The following is a 22,891-nucleotide window of genomic DNA, read 5'->3' as shown; positions in this document are numbered from 1 at the left end:
ACACAGAGGCTTAACAACATGCTCCAAAATAATCAATGGATCAATGACCAAATTAAAATGGAGATCCAGCAATGTATGGAAACAAATGACAACAACCACACAAAGCCCCAACTACTGTGGGATACAACAAAAGCAGTCTTAAGGGGAAGGCATACAGCAATCCATGCATATTTAAAGAAGGAAGATGAATCCCAAATGAATGGTCTAATGTCACAATTATTGAAATTGGAAAAAGAAGAACAAATGAGGCCTAAGGTCAGCACAAGGAGGGACAAAATAAAGATCAGAGAAGAAATAAATAAAGTTGAGAAGAATAAAACAATAGCAAAAATCAATGAAACCAAGAGATGGTTCTTTGAGAAAATTAACAAAATAGATAAGCCTCTAGCCAGTCTTATTAAGAGGAAAAGAGAGTCAACATAAACCAACAGAATCAGAAATGCGAAAGGAAAATTCAGGATGGACCACAAAAAAATACAAAGAATTATTAGAGAGTACTATGAAAACCTAAATGCTAACAAGCTGGGAAACCTAGAAATGGACAACTTCCTAGAAAAATACAACCATCCAAGACTGACCCAGATAGAAACAGAAAATCTTAACAGACCTATTACCAGCAACGAAATTGAAGTGGTAATAAAAAAAACTACCAAAGGACAAAACCCCCGGGTCAGATGGATTTACCTGGGAATTTTATCAGACATACAGAGAAGACATAATACCCATTCTCCTTAAAGTTTTCCAAAAAATAGAAGAGGAGGGAATACTCCCAAACTCATTCTATGAAGTCAACATCATCCTAATACCAAAACCAGGCAAAGAACCTACCAAAACAGAAAACTACAGACCAATATCCCTGATGAATATAGATGCAAAAATACTCAAAAAGAAATTAGGAAACCGAATTCAAAAATACATCAAAAGGACAATACACCATGATCAAGTGGGATTCATCCCAGGGATCCAACGACGGTACAACATTCGAAAATCCATCAACGTCATCCAACACATCAACGAAAAGAAAGACAAAAAACACATGATCATCACCATAGACGCTGAAAAACATTCGATAAAATTCAACATCCATTCATGATAAAAACTCTCAACAAAATGGTTCTACAGGGCAAGTACATCAACATAATAAAGTCCATATATGATAAACACACAGCCAGCATCATACTGAACAGCGAGAAGCTGAAAGCTTTTCCTCTGCGATCGGGAACAAGACAGGGATGCCCACTCTCCCCACTGTTCTTCAACATAGTACTGGAGGCCCTAGCCATGGCAGTCAGACAAAACAAAGAAATACAAGGAATCCAGATTGGTAAAGAAGAAGTTAAACTGTCACTATTTGCAGATGACAGGATATTGTACATAAAAAACCCTAAAGACTCCACTCTGAAACAACTAGAGCTAATACCGGAATTCAGCAAAGTTGCAGGATACAAAATTAACACACAGAAATCTGTGGTTTTCCTATACACTAACAATAAACTAATAGAAGGAGAAAGCAGGAAGACAATTCCATTCACAATAGCATCAAAAAGAATAAAATACCTAGGAATAAACCTAACCAAGGAAGTGAAAGACCTATACCCTGAAAACTATAAGACACTCTTAAGAGAAATTAAAGAGGACACTAACAAATGGAAACTCATCCCATGCTCCTGGCTAGGAAGAATTAATATCGTCAAAATGGCCATCCTGCCCAAAGCAATATACAGATTCGATGCAGTCCATATCAAACTACCAACAGCATTCTTCAATGAACTGGAACAAATAGTTCAAAAATTCATATGGAACCACCAAAGACCCCGAATAGCTAAAGCAATCCTGAGAAGGAAGAATAAAGTGGGGGGGGGATCTCACTCCCCAACTTCAAGCTCTAGTACAAAGCCACAGTAATCAAGACAATTTGGTACTGGCACAAGAACAGAGCCACAGACCAGTGGAACAGAATAGAGACTCCAAACATTAACCCAGACATATATGGTCAATTAATGTACGATAAAGGAGCCATGGACATACAATGGGGAAATTACAGTCTCTTCAGCAGATGGTGCTGGCAAAACTGGACAGCTACATGTAAGAGAATGAAACTGGATCACTGTCTAATGCCATACACAAAAGTAAATTTGAAACGAATCAAAGACTTGAATGTAAGTCATGAAACCATAAAACTCTTAGAAAAAAACATAGGCAAAAATCTCTTAGACATAAACATGAGTGACCTCTTTTTGAACATATCTCCCCGGGCAAGGGAAACAAACACAAAAATGAACAAATGGGACTATATCAAGCTGAAAAGCTTCTGTACAGCAAAGGACACCATCAATAGAACAACATGGTAACCTACAGTATGGGAGAATATATTTGTAAATGACAGATCCGATAAAGGGTTGACATCCAAAATATATAAAGAGCTCACACACCTCAACAAACAAAAAGCAAATAATCCAATTAAAAAATGGGCAGGGGAGCTGAACAGACAGTTCTCTACAGAAGAAATTCAGATGGCCAACAGACACATGAAAAGATGCTCCACATCACTTGTCATCAGGGAAATGCAAATTAAAACCACAATGAGATATCATCTCACACCAGTAAGGATGGCTACCATCAAAAAGACAAACAACAAATGTTGGCAATTTTGTGGAGAAAGGGGAACCCTCCTACACTGCTGGTGGGAATGTAAATTAGTTCAACCATTGTGGAAAGCGGTACGGAGGTTCCTCAAAATGCTGAAAATAGAAATACCATGTGAACCAGGAATTCTATTTCTAGGAATTTACCCCAAGAATGCAGCAGCCCAGTTTGAAAAGACAGATGCACCCCTATGGTTATCGCTGCACTATTTACAATATCCAAGATATGGAAGCAACCTAAATGTCCATTAGGAGATGAATGGATAAAGAAGATGTGGTACATATACACAATGGAATATTACTCAGCCATAAGAAAAAAATAAATCCTACCATTCGCAACAACATGGAGGGAGCTAGAGGGTTTTATGCTCAGTAAATAAATAAATAAATCAGTGAATAAGCCAGGCGGAGAAAGACAAGTACCAAATGATTTCACTCATATGTGGAGTATAAGAACAAAGAAAACTGAAGGAACAAAACAGCAGCAGTATCACAGAACCCAAGAATGGACTAATAGTTACCAAAGGGAAAGGGTCTGGGGAGGACGGGTGGGAAGGGAGGGACAAGAGCAGGAAAAAAAAAGGGCGGGCATTACGATTTGCATGTATAGTGGGAGGTGCACAGGGAGGGATGTGCAACACAGAGAAGACAAGTAGTGATTTTACAGCATCTTAGTATGTTTATGGACAGTGACTCTGAATGGGGATGTGAGGGAGACTTCTTGAAGGGAGGAGCCTAGTAAACAGAATATCCTTCATGTAATTGTAGATTAATGATACCAAAATAAAATTTAATATACATATATAAGAATAAATGAAGAAACAGAAACAATTAATTCAAATAAATTGGATCCAAATGTTAGGCTTCGGTTGAAAAACTATACAAGTATAAAACTGGGTTTTTAATGGGCTGTGATGAATGACAGCTGATTGCAACAATGAGGTAGGGCCAAGGACACAAGAGAAGCATCATAGTTAACTTTTCCTGGCTGATGAAAAATGCTGAGATATAAACAGCATTGTAAGAACAGGAGCGACCCCATCTTAAGACTAATATTCCATTTTCAAAAGCAGAGAGTTATAAAGTAAAATTCCTAACATATTCTCTGGTAATTGGACAATAACCCCACAGTCTACCTCAAGGAAGGGCAAGCAGTCTTAACTGATATGTCCTCACTGCTTGAGAGTAACCACTGTCTTGGAGAAGAACAGGATAAATAAATCCCTTGTGTTGGGTTTATTTAGCAGAATTAGCTGGAGGACTTATAATAAAGGAAAGGAGGAGACATGGTGTCTCTCACCAAAGACAAACACCTTGAGACCACAAGTCAAGCCTATGCCCAATAACCATCCCCCTGCCCTTTGCCGCATTACATTTCTTTTAAACTTACTTAGTTTTGTAAAGTGTGTTATGTAGAAGTTGAGATTTCTCCTAGTGCAACATTACTTGAGTATATGCCTCTTGTAAGGATCAGTGATATTGTTAACCCCCTGCTGGGTAAAAAAGACAGAATCCCCAAACTTTCAGTGTGCTTCCTCTCTGAGAATGCCTGCATTTTCCTTTCTTTCATTGCATACTTTCAAATAAAGCTTTGTCACTGCTCAAATTATTGCAATTTGTCCCCTTGCTATTTCATTTTATTTCCAAGTCTTCATTCTGTTTCCACTTTACTCCTATTAAGTAGGAAGGGAGTGCTGAAAGCTCTGATTTGGACCTGCATGTTTCTGTCGCCTGGGTGACCTGGATGGATGAAACTGCAACTGTGCGATCTGCTCTTGGTAGCTGACCTGGAAATCTCCCTTTTTGGGGAAGTTCTCAGAACATAGTCTCACTCCATCCTGTGTTCTGTGGCTCCTCCAAATCCTGGAGTTGTAGTGGCTAGTCCCCATGCCATGCAGATCCAAGAGGACACAGGATGCCAGATGATTTGGCCTCACGATAGGCAAGGGAAACTATCCTAGGCCGAGAACTTTTCCTCTGCACTTTCCTGTTCTCTGCTGCCTGAAATGCAGCTGCCCTTCCCTGCTGCTCTGTGTTAATGAATTCCTTCCTAACCTACACTCATCTGACCTGCTTGAGAATTCTTTCTCGACCAGAGTAAAAAACCCGCTCCCCTCCAGGTTCAGGTTTCTCCAAGTGCTTCACCTAGTGCACAGGGAGAGACCTTTCCAGACACAGCTGTTTGGCAACAACACTACTTGAGTTATTAGAGGCAGGGAAAAACTAATTGTTACTGAACACTCCTGATGTGCCAAGCATGGTGGTAGACACACTACAGGTCTGATCTCTTTATATCAGGCTTAAATTGTAAGCTTTTAAAATCCTATCTGTATGTGAGTTTGCTGCTTATAAAAAATTACTCTCCAAATCACACTAAAGCTACAATATTGTTAAAATAATTAAAATGAACCTTTCCGATTTTCACTTCACATTCTTTCTCAGGCTACAAAAACAATGATCAAAAATTATGAAATCAAGCCAATTACCAGCAAAAAATTGAAGCAGTAATAAAAAACTACCAAGAACAAAATCCCTGGGCCAGACAGATTTACCTTGGAATTTTATCAGACATACAGAGAAGACATAATACCCACTCTGCTTAAAGTTTTCCAAAAAATAGAAGAGGAGAGAATACTCCCAAACTCATTCTATGAATCCAGCATCACCGTAATACCAAAACCAGGCAAAGAACCCACCAAAACAGAAAACTACAGAATAATATCCATGATGAATGTAGATGCAAAAATACTCCATAAAATATTAGCAAACCAAACTCAAAAATACATCGAAAGGATCATACACCATGACCAAGTGGGATTCATCCCGGGGATACAAGGATGGTAAAACATTCGAAAATTCATCAACATCATTCACCACATCAACAAAAAGAAGGACAAAAAACACATGATAATCTCCATAGATGCGGAAAAAGCATTCGACAAAACTCATCATACATTCAAGATAAAAACTCAACAAAATGGGTATACAAGACAAGTACTTCAATATAGTAAAGGCCATGTATGATAAACCCACAGCCAGCATCACACTGAACAGTGAGAAGCTGAAAGCTTTTCCTCTGAGATCGGGAACAAGACAGGGATGCCCACTCTCCCCACTGTAATTCAACATAGTACTGGAGGTCCTAGCCACAACAATTAGACGAAACAAAGAAATACAAGGAATCCAGATTGGTAAAGAAGTAGTTAAACTGTCACTATTTGCAGACGACATGGGATTGTACATAAAAATCCCTAAAGACTCCACTCCAAAACTACTAGAACTAGTATCAGAATAGAGCAAAGTTGCAGGATACAAAATTAACACACAGAAACCTGTGGCTTTCCAATACACTAAAAATGAACTAATAGAAAGAGAAACTACGAAAATTCCATTCAGAATTGCATCAGAAAGAATAAAATACATAGGAATAAACCTAACCAAGGAAGTGAAAGTCCCATAGCCTGAAAACTATAAGACACTCTTAAGAGAAATTAAATAGGACACTAACAAATGAAAACTCATCCCATGCTCCTGGATAGGAAAAATTAACGTCAAAATGGTCATCCAGCCCAAAGCAATATACAGATTCAATGCAATCCCTATCAAATTACCAACAGCATTCCACAACAAACTGGAACAAATAGTTCAAAATTTCTTATGGGACCACCAAAGACCCCAAATAGCCAAAGCAATCCTGAGAAGGTTGAATAAAGTGGGGGGGTCTTGCTCCCCAACTTCAAGTACTACTACAAAGCTACAGTAATCAAGACAATTTTGTACTAGCACAAGAACAGAGCCACATACCAGTGGAACAAAATAGAGACTCCAAACATTAGCCCAAGCATATATGTTCAATTAATATATGATAAAGGAGCCATGGACATACAACGGGGAAATGACAGTCTCTTCAGCAGATGGTGCTGGCAAAACTGGACAGCTACATGTAAGAGAATGAAACTGGATCATTGTCTAACCCCATACGCTAAAGTAAATTCGAAATGGATCAAAGACCTGAATGTAAGTCATGAAACCATAAAACTCTTAGAAAAAAAATAGACAAAAATCTTCTAGACATAAACATGAGCATATCTTCTTCATGAACATATCTCCCCAGGCAAGGGAAAGAAAATTAAAAATGCACAAGGACTATATCAAGCTGAAAAGCTTCTGTACAGCAAAGGACACCATCAATAGAACAAAAAGGTATCCTATAGTATTGGAAATATATTCATAAATGACAGATCCAATAAAGAGTTGACACTGAAAATATATAAAGAGCTCACGCACCTCAACAAACAAAAAGCAATTAATGAAATTAAAAAATGGGCAGAGGAGCTGAATAGACAGTTCTCTAATGAAGAAATTCAGATAGCGAACAGAAAATGAAAAGATACTCCACATCACTAGTCATCAGAGAAATGCAAATTAAAACCACAATGAGGTATCCCTTCCAAAGGAAGGATGGCCACCTTCCAAAAGTCAAACAACAACAAATGTTGGTGAGGTTGTGGAGAAAGGGGATGCCTTGTACACTGCTGGTGCGAATGTAAACTAGTTCAACCATTGTGGAAAGCAGTATGGAGGTTCCTCAAAAAACTAAAAATAGAAATACCATTTGACCCAGGAATTCCACTTCTAGGAATTTACCCTAAGAATGCAGCAGCCCAGTTTGAAAAAGACAGATGCACCCCTATGTTTATCACAGCACTATTTACAATAGCCAAGAAATGGAAGCAACATAAGTGTCCGTCAGTAGATGAATGGATAAAGAAGAGGTGGTATATACCCATAAGAAGAAAACAAAACCTATCTTTTGCAACAGTATCAATCACCTAGAGGGTATTATGCTCAATGAAATAAGCCAGGGGAGAAAGACAAGTATCAAATGATTTCACTCATTCCTAGAGTATAAGAACAAAGATAAAACTGAAGGAACAAACATCAGCAGAATCACATTAACCAAGAAAGGATTAACAGTTACCAAAGGGATAGGGACTGCGTGGATGGGTTGGAATGGAGGAATAAGGGTGGGGGGAAAAGGGGGCACTATGATAAGCATGTATTATAATTTGGGGGCCATGAGGAGGGGTGTGCAACACAGAGAAGACAAGAAGTGATTCTACAGCATCTTACTACACTGAAGGAGAGTGGCTGCAATGGGGGGTGTGTGGGGAACTTGGTGATGTGGCCAGTCTAGTAAACATAATGTTCCTCATGTAATTGTAGATTAATGACACCAAAATAAATAAATAAATATTTCACTACAGCAGCCCAGTTTCCAAAAGATATATGCACCCATTTCTATATCACAACACTATTCATGATAGCCAAGCTAAGTGTCCATCAGGAGATGAACAGATAAAGAAAATGTTGTACATATGGACAATGGAATATTATTGAGCCATAAGAAGAAAACAAATCCTACCACTTTCGGCAACATGGATAGAGGTAGGAGGTATTATGCTAAGTGAAAAAAATCGAGTCTGAGAAAGACAAGTATCAAAATATTTCCGTCTGTGGAGTGTAAGAACAAAGAAAACACTGAAGGAGCAGAGCAGCAGCAGATGCACAGATGCTAAGAATGGAGTAACAGTTAACAAAGGGAAAGCCACTGGAGAGGATAGGATGCAATGGAGGGAAAAGTGCTGGGGGAAGAACGGAGGCTTTTTGATTCACACGTGTAATGAGGGGATACAGGGAGGGCTGTACAACATCAAGAAGACAAGTAGTGATTCTACAATACAACACTCCACTGATGGAAAGTGTCTGCAATGGGGTATTTGGGGGGAACTTGTTTATGAGTGGAGTCTAGTAAACATAATGCTACTCATGTAATTGGAGATTAATGATAAACAACAAATTAATGACTTAATATAAAGGTAAATGAATAAATAAATAAATGGAACGAGGCATCCCAGGTTAAAAAAGACATGTAAACCCTTATGTTTATCACACCACAATTCACAATAGCCAATATAAGTGTCCATAAGTAGATGAATGGATGAAGAAGACGTGATATATATATACACAGTGGAATATTATTCAGCCATGTGAAGAAAACAAATCACATCATTGTCAGCAACATGGATGGAGCTAGAGGGTATTATGCTCAGTGAAATAAGCCACGCACAGAAACAGAAGTGTCAAATGATTTCAGTCACTTGTGGAGTATTAGAGAAAAGAAAAAAGTGAAGGAACAAGACAGTAAGAGCCTTGCTAAACCCAAGAATGGACTAACGGTTACCAAAGGGAAAGTGACTGAGGAGGAGGGATTGTAAGGGAGGGAAGAGATGGAAAATGGGGCATTATGACTAGTACACATAATGTGGGTGGGGGTGGGCACGGGGAAGACAGTGTAACACAGTGAAGATCAGTAGCGCTTCTGCAGTATATTACTGGGTGATGGAGCATGACTCTTATTGGGTATGTGTTGGGGACTTGATAATGGGGGTACTCTAGTAACCATAATGTTGCTCATGAAACTTTTTAGTACTGACACCAAAAGAAAAAGAAACACACAGTACATTGTATCTGGTTTCCTTTTTCCCTGATGGTGTCAAGGTGGTCAGTTCTCACCTCACCAATATCACACCCTCGTGTAGGGGATAGAAACCTGGTCCTCTCAGCATACACATACTGTTTCAAGGAAGGGGCACCACTGTGACATCATGGAATCTCCAGGCATCAGTGCTGCTCTTGCAAACTATACCCCCAGATGGTGGGCACTTCCCAGCCGAGGGGAGCTGCATCATCTTAGCAAACATCAGTGTTTCTGGCCTACATATATACATAAAATGATTTGACTCATCATTGGAGTATAAGAACAAAGAGAAAACAGAACCTGCAAAACAGCAGCAGATTCACAGAGCCAAAGAATGGACCTACAGTTACTAAATGGAAACAGACTGATGTGGATGGGTAGGTATGGAGGGGCAAATGTGAGGGGAATGAAATTGCACATTATGATGAGCATGTATAATGTGGGATGGGGGGGCTATAGGGGCCCTCTACAACACAGAGAAATAGTGTTTCTACAGTACTTTACTATGCTGATGGAAAGTGACTGCAATGTGGTATTTGGGGGGAACTTGATGATGTAGACAGTCCAGTAAACATAATGTTCCCATGTAACTGTAGATTAATGATAAAGAATAAATAAATAAATAAACAGACAAATAGATATATAACTAAATAGAATGGAGCTTTTTTTACACTGACTGTAAAAAAAGTAATGTGTAAAAAAGTAATGTGCATTCCTATGTTTTTCACAGCAGCCAAGATACGTGTCCATCAGTAGATGAATGGATAAAGAAGATGTGGTATATATACACAGCGGAATGTTATTCAGCCATAAGAAGAATACAAATCCTATCACTTGCAACAACATGGATGGAGCCAAAGGGCATTATACTCAGTGAAATAAGCCAGGTGGAAAAAGACAGGTATCAAATGATTTCACTCACCTGTGGAGAAGGGGAGCCAAGAAAAAACTGAAGGAACCAAACAAGAGTAGACTCACAGAACCTAAGAATGGACTAACAGTTACCAAAGGGAAAGGGACTGGGTAGTAAGTCTGAAAGGACAGATAATGGGCTGGTGGAGAATGAAAATGTGCATTATGATTAGCATGTATAATGTCAGAGGGGGGTCAAGGGGAGGGCTGTGCAACACTGGAAAGAGAAGTAGTGATTCTTCAGTATCTTTAGAGGTTCATGGAGAGTGAGTGCAGTGAGGTATCTGGGGCATATTGGTGATGGGTAAAGTCTAGTAAACATAATGTTACTCATGACATTGTAGATTAATAATAAATAAAAAATAAAGAGACATAAATAAATAAATAAATGGAATGCAGCAGCCAAGTTTTAAAAGGACATGTGCAGCCCTAAGTTTATCACAGCACTATTCACAACTGCCAAGCTAAGTGTCCGTCAGTAGATGAATGGATGAAGAAGATCTGTTACATATGCAGTGGAATATTATTCAGCCAAGTGAAGAAAACAAATCCTACCATTTACAACAACATGGATAGAGCTAGAGGGTATTATGCTCAGTGAAATAAGACAGGCAGAGAATGAAAAGTCTGAAATCATTTCACTCATCTGTGGAGTATTAGAAAAAAGAAACAAAGTGAAGGAACAAGAGAGTAGCAGCCTCGCCGAACCCAAGAATGGAATAATGGTTACCAAAAGGAAAGTGACTGAGGATGATGGGTGGCAAGGGATGGAAGAGTAGGAAAATGGGGCATTATGAGTAGCATGCATAATGTGGCCAGGGGCGAGTACGGGGAAGGGAGTATAACACAGTGAAGATCAGTAGCGCTTCTACAGAATATTACTGTGCTGGTGGACAGTGACTCTTATGGGGTACGTGTTGGGACTTGATAGTAGGGATAGTTTAGTAACCATAATGTAGCTCATGTAACTCTTTAGTATGGACACCAAAATAAAAAGAAACAGACAGTACTTTGGACCTGGTTTCCATTTTCCCTGATGCTGTCAAAGTGGTCAGCATCCAACTCACCAAAGTCACATCCCCATCTAGGGCACCAGCCTCTGAAGTGGGAACCTGCACCTCTCAGCATATACAAATTGTCTCTATGAAAGAAGCACCACTGTGATGTCATGGAATCTGCAGGCAGCAGTGCTCCCTACAAACTCCACCCCCAGTTGGCGGACACTGCCCAGCCATGGGGAGCTGCATCATCTTAGCAAACATCAGCGGTTCAGCCCTTATTATATGTATATATAAAATGATTTCGCTCATCATTGGAGTATAAGAAGAAATAAAAAACAGAAGGAGCAGTACAGCAGCAGATCCACACAACCCAAGAATGGACTAACAGTTACTAAAAGGAAAGGGACTGGGGAGGATGGGTGTGAATGCAGTGACAAAGGGGTGAAGGGAAAGAAAGGACGCATTGTAGTTAGCATTTATAATGTGAGAGTTGGGAACGAGGATGGCTATAAAACAAAGAGAAGACAAGCAGTGATTCTGCTGTATCTTACTACACATATCGACTGTGACTGCAATGGGGTTTATGGGGTACTTGGTGATGGGGGCCGTTTAGGAAACATAAAGTTACTCATGTAATTGTCGATTAATGAAAAATGAAAACTAAAAAAACAAACAAATAAGTGATAACATATAAATAAAAAGAATGCTTCAGCACAGTTTAAAAAAGACATACACACGGCTGTATTTAACACAGCACTATACAGGATACAAAAGAAATGGAAGCAACCTACGTGTCCTTCTGTAGATAAATGGATAAAGAAGATGTGGTTCGTGCACACAATGGAATATTACACAGCCATAAGAAGAAAATAAATCCTTCCATTAACTAGAACATGAATGAGGCTGGAGGATATTATGCTCACTGAAATAAGCTGGGAGAGAAAGAAAAGTGCCAAATGATTTCACTCACCTGTGGAGTATTTGTAAAAAGAAAAAAAGTGAAGGAACAAGACAGTAGCAGCCTCGCCGATCCCAAGAATGGGCTAACAGTTCCCAAAGGGAAACAGACTGGGGTGGATGGATGGGAATGGACAGAAAAGGGGGTGGGGAAGGAAATTGTGAATTATGATTAGCATGTATAATGTGGGACAGGGGCACAGGGATGGCTCTACAACACAGAGAAGTATTGGTTCTACAGTACCTTACGATGTTGATGGAAAGTGACTATAATGGGGTATTTGGGGGAAATTGGTGATGGGGGGAGTCTAGCAAACATTATGTTACTCCTGTAACTGAAGATTAAGTATAAACAATAAATAAACATAAATACATAAATGTATAAAGAAATACATGGATGCAGCAGCTGAGTTTTAAAAAGGTATGTGCTCCCCGATGATTATCGCAGCACTATTATTTAAGTGTTCATCAGTAGATGAATGGATGAATAACATGTGGTACATATAAACAGTGGGATACTTTTCATCCATATGAAGAAATCAAATTTTACCATTTACAACAACATGTATGGAGCTAGAGGGTATTATAATCAGTGAAATAAGCCAGGCAGAGAGAGAAAAGTCTCAAATTATTTCACTCACATGTGGAGTATTAGAAAAAAGAAACAAAGTGAAGGAACACGGCAGTAGCAGCCTTGCCCAACCCAAGAATGGGCCAACAGTTACCAAAGGGAAAGTGACTGAGGAGAATGGGTTGGAAGGGAGGCAAGAGAGGGACAATAGGGCATTAAGAGTAGCACACATAATGTGGTCACAGGGTGGGCACGGGGAAGGCAGTGTCACACAGCAAAAATCAGTAGGGCTTCTAACAAATATTAGTGGGCTGATGGACACTGAGTCTTACATGGTACATGATGGGGACTTGATAATGGGGGGTTGTCTAGTTACCATAATGTTGCTCATATAACTGTTTCATTCTGAAACCATATAAAAAGAAACACACAGTACCTTGGATCTGGTTTCCATTATCCCTGATGCTGTCAAGGTGGTCAGCAACCACCTCAGTGATATCACACTCCCATTTAGGGCACCAGGCTCTGAAGTGGGAACTTGCTGCTCTCAGCATACACATTGTGTCTCCAGGAAAGAGGCACCACTGTGATGTCATGGAACTTCTAGGCAACAGTGTTGCTCTTGCAAATTCCACCCCCAGATGGCTGGGACAGCCCAGCCATGGGGAGATGCATCATCTTAGCAAACATCAGTGGTTCTTGCCTACTTATATATATATAAAATGATTTCACACATCATTGGAGTGTAAGAACAAAGGAAAAACAGAAGGAGCTAAACAGGAGCAGACTCACAGAAGATAAGAATGGAATAACAATTAACAAAGGGAAAAGCACTAGGGAGGATGGGATGGAACAGAGGTATAATGGGTGGGGGAGAAATGGAATTTATGATTAAAATGTACAATGTGGGATAGGGGCACGGGGAGGGTTGAACAGCACAGAGAAGTCAAGTAGTGATTTTACACTACCTTACTATGCTGATGTAAACTGACTGCAATGGGGTATGCAGGGGGAACTTGGTGAATAAAGTTACTCATGTAATTGTAGATTAATGATAAACAATAAAGAAACAAATAAATAAATAGTTCAAAAATGAATAGAATGCCACTGTCGTCTTTAAAAAAGATATGTGTGGCCCTATGTTTATCACAGCAGTATTCACAATAGCCAAGCTAAATGTCCATCAGTAGATGAATGCATGAAGAACATGTGGTACATATACACAGTGGAATATTATTTAGCCATATGAGGAAATCAAATCATACCATTTGCAACAACATGGATGGAGCCAGAGGGTGTTACGCTCAGTGAAATAAACCACGCAGAGAGAGAAAAGTGTCAAATGACTTCTCTCACATGTGGAGTATTAGAAAAATGAAGAAAAATGAAGCAACAAAACAGTAGCACCCACGCCAAATCCAAGAATGGACTAACGGTTACCAAAGGGAAAGTGACTGAGGAGCATGGGTTGGAAGGGAGGGAAGAGAGGGAAAATGGGGCATTACGAGTAGCATGCATAATGTGGGCCAGGAGAGGGCACGAAGGCAGTAAAACACAGCAAAGTTCAGTAGTGCTTCTAGGCCATATTACAGGGCATATGCATTTACCATACTACGCTGATGGACTATGACTCTTACGGGCTATGTGGTGGGGATTTGATAATGGGGGTATTACAGTAACCATAAGGTTGCTTATGTAACTGTTTAGTACTGACACCAAAATAAAAAGAAACACACAGTACCTTGGATCTATTTCCATTTTCCCTGATGCTGTCAAGGTGGTCAGCACCCACCTCACTGAAATCACACCCCTGTCTTGGGCACCAGGCTCTAAAGTGGTTAGCTGCATCTCTCAGCATACACATTCTGTGTCTAGGAACGTGGCATCACTGAGATATCATGGAATCTCCAGGCAACCGTGATGCTCTTGCAAACTCCACCCCCAGATGGCAGGATGGCATTGTTATTCCATTCTTGTCTCCACCTGCCTTGCCCCTGCCTAGTGGAAACGCATATAGGAAATGCAGTTGCAGGCTGTCAAGTTTAGCAAATGAAGGAACACGTTTATCCACAGGATAGAATTACACTGGGAAGTAGTCGCAGGCCTCGGCCAGTGCATCACATCGGTCCCCAGTCCAGGATGCCCAGAGGGAGCAAATTGTGAAGCTGTGGGGAGTGGCATCATCTGAGCAAACATCAGTGGATCTGGCATACATACATACATATATATATATATATATATATATATATATATATATATAAAATGATTTCACTCATCATTGGAGTACAAGAACAAAGAAAAAACTGTAGTAGTAAAACAGCAGCAAACTCACAGGCTGAAGAATGGACTAAAAGTTACCAAAGGGAAACAGACTGGGGTGGATGGTTGGGAAAGGAGGGACAAGGGGGGCGGTAGAATATGTGGCTTAAGTTTAGCATGTATAAGGTGGAAGGGGGGGCATGGGGAGGGCTCAACAACACAGAGAAGAGAAGTAGTGGTTCTACTTTACCAAACTACGGTGATGGAAAGGGACTGCAGTGGGATATCTGGGGGAAACTTGGTCATTGGTGGAGTCTAGTAAAAACAATGGTAGACATCTAATTGTAGATTAATGATAAATAAATAGATAGATAGATAGATAGATAGATAGATAGATAGATAGATAGATAGATAGATAGATAGATAGATGGATGGATGGATGGATGGATGGATGGATGGATGGATGGATGGATGGATGGATGGATAGATAGATAGATAGATAGATAGATAGATAGATAGATAGATAGATAGATAGATAGATAGATAGATGGATAGATAGATAGATGGATAAATAGATGAAATGATGTATCAGCCCAGTGTAAAAAATACATGTGCACCCCTATGTTTATCATAGCAATATTCACAGTAGCAAAGCTAAGTGTCCATCAGTAGATGAATGGATAAAGCAGACATGGTACATATACACAATGGAATACTATTCAGCCATAAGAAGAGTACAAATTCTACCATTTGCAACAACATGGTTGGAGCTAGAGGCCATTATGCACTTTGAAATAAGCTGGGTGGAGAAAGACAAGTATCAAACGATTTCACGCACATGTGGAGAAGGAGAACCAAGAAGGAACGGAAGGAGCAAAACAGAAGCAGTTTCATAGAACCCAAGAATGGACTAACAGTTAACAAAGCGAAAGAGACTGGGGTCGACAGGTAGCAATGGAGGGATAAGGAGGGGGGAGAAAGAAAGCGTGCATTACGATTAGCATGTATAATGTGTGAGGGGGATACGGGAAGGACTCAACATCACAAAGAAGACAAGAAGTGATTCTACGGTATCTTACTATGCTCATGGACATTGACTGCAATGGGGAATCTGGGGACATCTTGGTGATGGGGGGAGTCTAGTAAGCATAATGTTATACATGTAATTTTAGATTAATGACAAATAAAAAATAAATGAATGAATAAAAATAAATAGATATAATAAATAAATAATAGAGTGCAGCAGCCTAGATTTAAAAAGGCATCTGCACCCCTATGTTTATCACAGGATAATACACAACAGCCAAGCGAAGTGTCCACCATGATATGCATGGATTAAGTTGTGGTTACATATACAAAGAGGAATTTACTTAGCCATATGAAGAAAACAAATCCTACTATTTACAACAACATGGATGGAGCTAGAGGGTATTATACTAAGTGAAATAAGCCAGGCAGAGAAAGAAAAGTCTCAAATGATTTCATTCACCTGTGGACTATTAGAAAAAAGAAAAAAAGTGAAGGAATAAGACAGTAGTATCCCCGCTGAATCCAAGAATTGACCAATGGTTACCAAAGGGAAAGTGACTGAGGAGGATGGGTTGGAAGGGAGGGAAGGGAGGGAAAATGGGGCATTATGAGTAGCATACATAATGTGGCAAGGGGCGGGCACGGGGAAGGCAGTAAAGTACAGCGACCATGCGTAGCACTTCTACAGCATATTACTGGGCTCATGGACACTGACTCTTATGGGGTATGTGGAGGGTACTGGATAATGGGGGTATTCTAGTAAGCATAATGTTGCTCATGTAACTGTTTAGTACTGACACCAAAATAAAAAGAAACACACAGTACCTTGGATCTGGTTTACATTTTCCATGATGCTGTCCAGGTGGGCAGTGCCCACCTCAACGAAAACACGTCCCCATCTAGGGCATCGGGATTTGAAGTGGGAACCTGCACCTCTCAGCATATGCATTGTGTCTCCGGTAAAGAGGCACCTCTGTGACGTCACGGAATCTCCAGGCAACAGTGCTGCTCTTTCAAACTCCACCCCAACATGGTGGTCACTGCCCAGCCATGAGGTTCTGCATCATTTCAGGGAATATAAGTAGTTCTTGCCTACATATAAACATAAAATGATTTCACTCATCATTGTCAAATAAGAACAAAGAAAAAATTGAACGAGTAAAACAGCAGCAGACTTACAGAATCCGAGAATGGACTGAGTTACCAAAGTGAAAGAGCCTGGGGTGGATGGGTGGGAATGGAGGGACAAAGGCTGTGTGGGAAGAAAGGGCACATTACAATTAGCATGTATAATGTCAGACGGAGTGCACGGGGAGGACTGGACAATACAGAGAAGACAAGCAGTGATTTGACAGTATCTTACTACACTGATGGAAAGTGACTGTAATGGGGTGTTAGGGGGAGCTTGGTGATGGGATAAGTCTAGTAAAAATAATTTTACTCATGTAATAGCAGATTAATGAAAAATAAATAATAAATAAATAAATATAATGAACTAAATAGAAGGCAGCAGCCTAGTTTTAAAAAGACGTGCACACGTACGTTTATCAATACACTATTCACAACAGCCAAGCTAAGTGTCCATCAGTAGATGAATGGATGAAGAAAATGTGGTACATGTATAAAATGAAATATTATTCAGCCATAACAGAAAAACAAATCCTACCATTTGCAAAATGGATGGAGCTATAAGGCATTATACACAGTGAAATAAGCCAGGTAGAGAAAGACAAGTATGAAATGATTTCAGTCTTCTAAAGAGTATAAAAACAAAGAAAAAACTGAAGGAGCAAAACATTACCACATTTAGAGAAATCAATAATGGTCTAACACTTACCAAAGGGAAAGGGACTGGGGAGGATTGGTGGGAATGGAGGTTTAAGGGCGGGGGAGAAAGGGTGCATTATGCTGAGCATGTATAATGTGGAAGGGGGATAAGGGGAGTGCTGTACAATAGAGCAAAGTTCAGTATGGCTTCTACAGAATATTACTGTGCTGATGGATGGTGACTCCTGTGTGGTAGGTGGTGGGTACTTAATAATGGGGGAGTCTAGAAACCATAATGTTGCTTATGTAACTGTTTAGTATGGATATCAAAATAAAAAGAAACACACAGTACCTTGGATCAGGTTTCCATTTTCCCTGATGCTGTCAAGGTGGTCAGTGACCCCCTCACTGAAATCATATCCCCGTCTAGGACACCAGGGTCTGAAGAGGGAAGCTGATCCACCCAGCATACACACTGTGTCTCTAGGAAAGAGGCACCACTGTGACATCATGGAATCTGTAGGCAAGAGTGCTGCTCTTGCAAAGTCCACCCCCAGGGTGTGGTCAAGGCCCAGCCATGGGTAGCTGCATCATCTTAGCAAACATTACTGGTTCTGGTCTATATATATATATATAATGATTTCAATCATCAGTGGAGTATAAGAACAAAGAAAACCTGAAGGAGCAAAACAGTAGCAGACTCACAGACCCCAAGAATGGACTAACAGTTACCAAAGGGAAAAGGAATGGGGTGGATGTCTGGAACTGGAGGGATAAGGAGCACGGGAAAGAAAGAGGGCATTATGATTAGCATGTATAATGTTTCGTGAGGCACACATAAGGCTGTACAAAACTGAGAAGACAAGGAGTATTTCCACTGCATCTTACCATGGTGATGTAAAGTGACTGCAATGGGGCATGTGGGGAGAACTTGTTGATGGGAGTAGTCTAGAAAACTTAGTGTTCAGCATGTAATTGTAGATTAATGATAACGAAGTAAAAAAACAATGAAAAATCTTAACAAGCAATCAGCAGCAGATTCACAGGATGCAAGAATGGACAGGGAAAGGGAGTGGGGTGGATGGGTGGGAATGGAGGGATAAGGGGTTGGGGGAAAGAAAGGGTGCATTACAATTAGCATGTATAATGTGGGAGGAGGGACACCAGGAGGTCTGTAAGACACAGAGGACAAGTAGTGATTATACAGTATGTTACTACGCTGATGGAAAGTGAATGCAATGGGTTATTTGTTGGGAACTTCGTGATGGGTGGAGTCTAGTAAACATAATGTTACGTATGTAATTGTAGATAATGATAAATAAATAAAAAATAAGGAAATATAAATAAATATATATACACATAGAGTGCAGCAGCCTAGTTTAAATAAAACATATGCACCCCTATGTTTATCACAGCACCATTCACAATAGCCACGCAAAGTGTCCATCAGGAGACGAATGGATAAAGATGTGGTACATATACGCAATGAAATGTTATTCAGCCATAAGAAGAAAACAAACCTATGATTTGCAACAGCATGGATGGAGATAGTGGGTATCATATACAGTGAAATAAGCCAGGCAAAGAAAGACAAGTATTAAATGACTTCACTCAGCTGCAGAGAAGGAGAACAAAGAATAAAGTGAAGAAGCAAAACAGCAGCAGACTCACAGAACCCAAAATGGACTAACAGTTATCAAAGGGGAAGGGTCTTGCATGGACAGGTGGGAATAGAGGGAAAAGGTGGGCTACTTAAAGGGGGTATTATGATTAGCAAGTATAATGTGGGGTCGGCAAAGGGTGTTCTGTACACACAGAGAAGACAAGTAGTGATTCCACAGCATCTTTCTACGCTGCTGGACATGACTGCAATGGGCTATATCAGGTAACTTTTCGATGGGGGAGTCTAGTAAACATAATGTTACTCATCTAATGGTAGATTAACGATATCAAAATAAAATAAATAAATAAGTAAAAAAATGCAGCAACTCCATTGCAAAAAGACGTATGCACCCCTATGTTTACCACAGCACTAGTCAGAATAGCCAAGGTAAGTGTCCATCAGTAGATAAATGGATGAAGGAGATGTGTTGCATATATACAGTGCAACATGATTCAGCCGAAAGTGGAAATCAAATCCTAACATTTGCAGCAATATGGATGGAGCTACAGCATGTTATGCTCAGTGAAATAAGGCAGTGAAAGACAGTATGAAATGATTTCACTCATCTAGGGAGTATAAGAACAAAGAAAAAACTGAAGGAATAAAACAGCAGCAGACACACAGCACTGACCAATGAACCAACCGTTACCAAAGGGAAAGGGAATGAGGTGTTTGGGTGGGAATGTAGGGATAACAGGTGGTGAGAAGAAAGGGCACATTAGGAATAGCATGTATAATGTGGGAGGGATGGCATGTGGAGGGCTGCACAAAACTGAGAAGACAAGTAGTGAATCTGCAGTATCTTTCTACCCTGATAGACACTGACTGTAATGGGGTATCTGGGGTGAAACTTGGTGGTGCAGGGAATCTGGTGAACATAATTTTACTCATGAAATTGTAGATTAATAAGAAATAAAGAAGTAAATACATAAATTATAGATAAATAAATAAAAATATTGCAGCAGCCCTGTTCAAAAAGACATATGCACCCCTATGTTTATCACAACACTATTCACAATAGCCAAGCTAAGTGCCCATGAGTAGATGAATGGATGAAGAAGATGTGGTACATGCACACAATGGACTGTTATTCAACCATAAGAGGAAAATAATAATACCATTTGCAACATCAGTGGAGCTATAGGGTATTATACACAGTAAAATAAGCCAGGTAGAGAAAGACAAGTACAAAATGATTTCCGTCTTCCTAGAGTATAATAACAAAGAAAAAACTGAAGGAGCGAAACAGCAGCACACTCACAGAACAGAAGAATGGACTAACAGTTACTACAGGGAAAAGCACTATGGTGGATTGTTGGGACTGTATGGGTAAGGGGTGGGGGAAAGTAAGGTGGCATTATGATTAGCATGTATAACATGTGGTGGGGCACAGGTAGGGCTGTACAACAACACTGAGAAGACAAGTTGTGATTCCACAGTACCTAACAACACTGATGGATAGTGACTGCAATGGGGTATCAATCATGGGGGAACTTGGTGATGGGGGGAGTCTAGTAAACATAATGTTACCCATGTAATTGTATACTAAATAAAAATAAACAAATAAGCAAACGAACAAATAATAAATAAATAAATAAATAAATAAAAAGAATGCAGCAGCACAGGTTAAAAAAGAAACATGCACCCCTATGTTTATCACAGCAATGTTCACAGTAGCCAAGCTACTTGTCCAACAGTAGATGAATGAATATAGAAGACGTGGATTATTTACACAATGGACTATTATTCAGCCATAAGAAGAAAACAAATCCTACCATTTGCAACAACCTGGATGGAGCTAGAGGGTGTTATGCACAGTGAAATATGCCAGGCGGAAAAAGACAAGTATCAAATAACTTTACTCATCAGTAGAAAAGGAGAACAAGGAAAAAACTGAAGAAGCAAACAGCAGCAGACACACAAAATCCAAGAATGGACTAACAGTTACCAAAGGGAAAGGGACTGGGATGAATGGGTGGGAATGGGGGAATCAGGGGGAGTAAAGAAAGAGCACATTATGATTAACATGCATAGTGTGGAGGGGCCACAGGGAGTGCTTAACCACACAGAGCAGACAAGTAGTGATTCTACAGCATCTTACTACGCTGATGGACACTGACTGCAATGGGCTATGTGGGGTAAGTTTTTGATGGGGGAGTCTCATAAACATGATGTTCCTCATCTAATTGTAGAATAATGATATCAAAATTAAAAAATAAATAAATAAGTACAAAAAAAGTATGCAGCAACCCCGTTTGAAAAACGCTTATGCACTCCTCTGTTTACACAGCACTATCCTCAATAGCAAAGATACGTGTCCATCAGTAGATGAGTGGATGAAGAAGATGTGGCACATATACACAGTGAAATATTAATCAGCCATATGATGAAAACAAATCCTACCATTTGCAACAACATGGATGGAGCTACAGGGTATTATGCTCAGTGAAATAAGCCAGGAACAGAAAGACAAAGCATGAAATGATTTCACTCATCTATGGAGTATAAGAACAAAGAGAAAACTGAAGGAGCAAAACAGCAGCAGAATCACGAGAATGGACTAACAGTTACCAATGGGAAAGGGACTGGGGTGGCTTGGTGGGAAGGGAGGGATAAGGGCGGGGAAATAAAGGTCCATTACGATTAGCATGTATAATGTGGGAGGTGGGGCACGGGGAGGGCTGTACAACACAGAGAAGACAAGTAGTGCTTCAACAGCATATTACTGGGCTGATGGTCAGTGACTCGTATGGCATATGCGGTGGGGACTTGATAAGATAATGGTGGGAGTATAGGAACCATTATGGTGAACATATAACTGTTTAGTACTGACCCCAAATAAAATGAAACACACAGTACCTTGGATGCGGTTTCCATTTTCCCTCATGCTGTCAACGTGGCCAGTGCCCACCTCACTGAAATCACATTCCAGTCTAGGACACCATGCTCTGAAGGGGAAACCTGCTCTTCTCAGCGTACACATTGTGTATCTTGGAAAGAGGCACCACTGTGACTTCATGTTATTTATTTTTTTATTTGTATGTCTATCTATCATCTATTATTATTATTATTATTAATTTTTTATCATTTATATGCAGTTACATGAGTAACATTATGTTTACTAGACTCCCCCTATAACCAAGTTACCAAAGGGAAAGGGACTGGGCTGACTATCTGGGGAGGGAGGGGGAAGAGGGAAAAGGGGCATTGCGATTAGTGCTCATAATGTGGGGGAGGGTCCCACGGGGAGGTCAGTATCGCACAGAGAAGTCAAGTACTGATTCTGTAGCATCTTACTATGCTGATGGCCAGTGACTGTAATGGGGTATGTTGGGGGGGGGGACTGGATGATGGGGGGAGTCTAGTCACCATAATGTTGCTCATATAATTGTAGATTAATGACACTAAAAAATATAAAAATAAAAAAGCCCGCATAGTCCAGACTACATAATGGTGAGACTGAAAAAAAAGAGAGATTGGAGAGGAGAGAGCAGCCACAGCGTCAGCTCCCGGCGGGCCCTGCGGAGCTCCCGCGCTCTCGCCGTC

At 40.1% G+C, this 22,891-nt stretch overlaps 1 pseudogene; it reads right to left on the bottom strand.

Moving 5' to 3' along the window:
• LOC130682195 (putative bifunctional UDP-N-acetylglucosamine transferase and deubiquitinase ALG13) overlaps positions 1-22,328 on the bottom strand; it is a 105,928-nt pseudogene extending 83,600 nt beyond the window's left edge.
• Positions 22,329-22,891: the final 563 nt, after the last annotated feature.

Source organism: Manis pentadactyla, chromosome Y (genome assembly GCF_030020395.1).
Source record: "Manis pentadactyla isolate mManPen7 chromosome Y, mManPen7.hap1, whole genome shotgun sequence".
Classification (NCBI taxonomy): domain Eukaryota; kingdom Metazoa; phylum Chordata; class Mammalia; order Pholidota; family Manidae; genus Manis; species Manis pentadactyla.
This window is presented reverse-complemented; position numbering and strand designations above follow the sequence as displayed.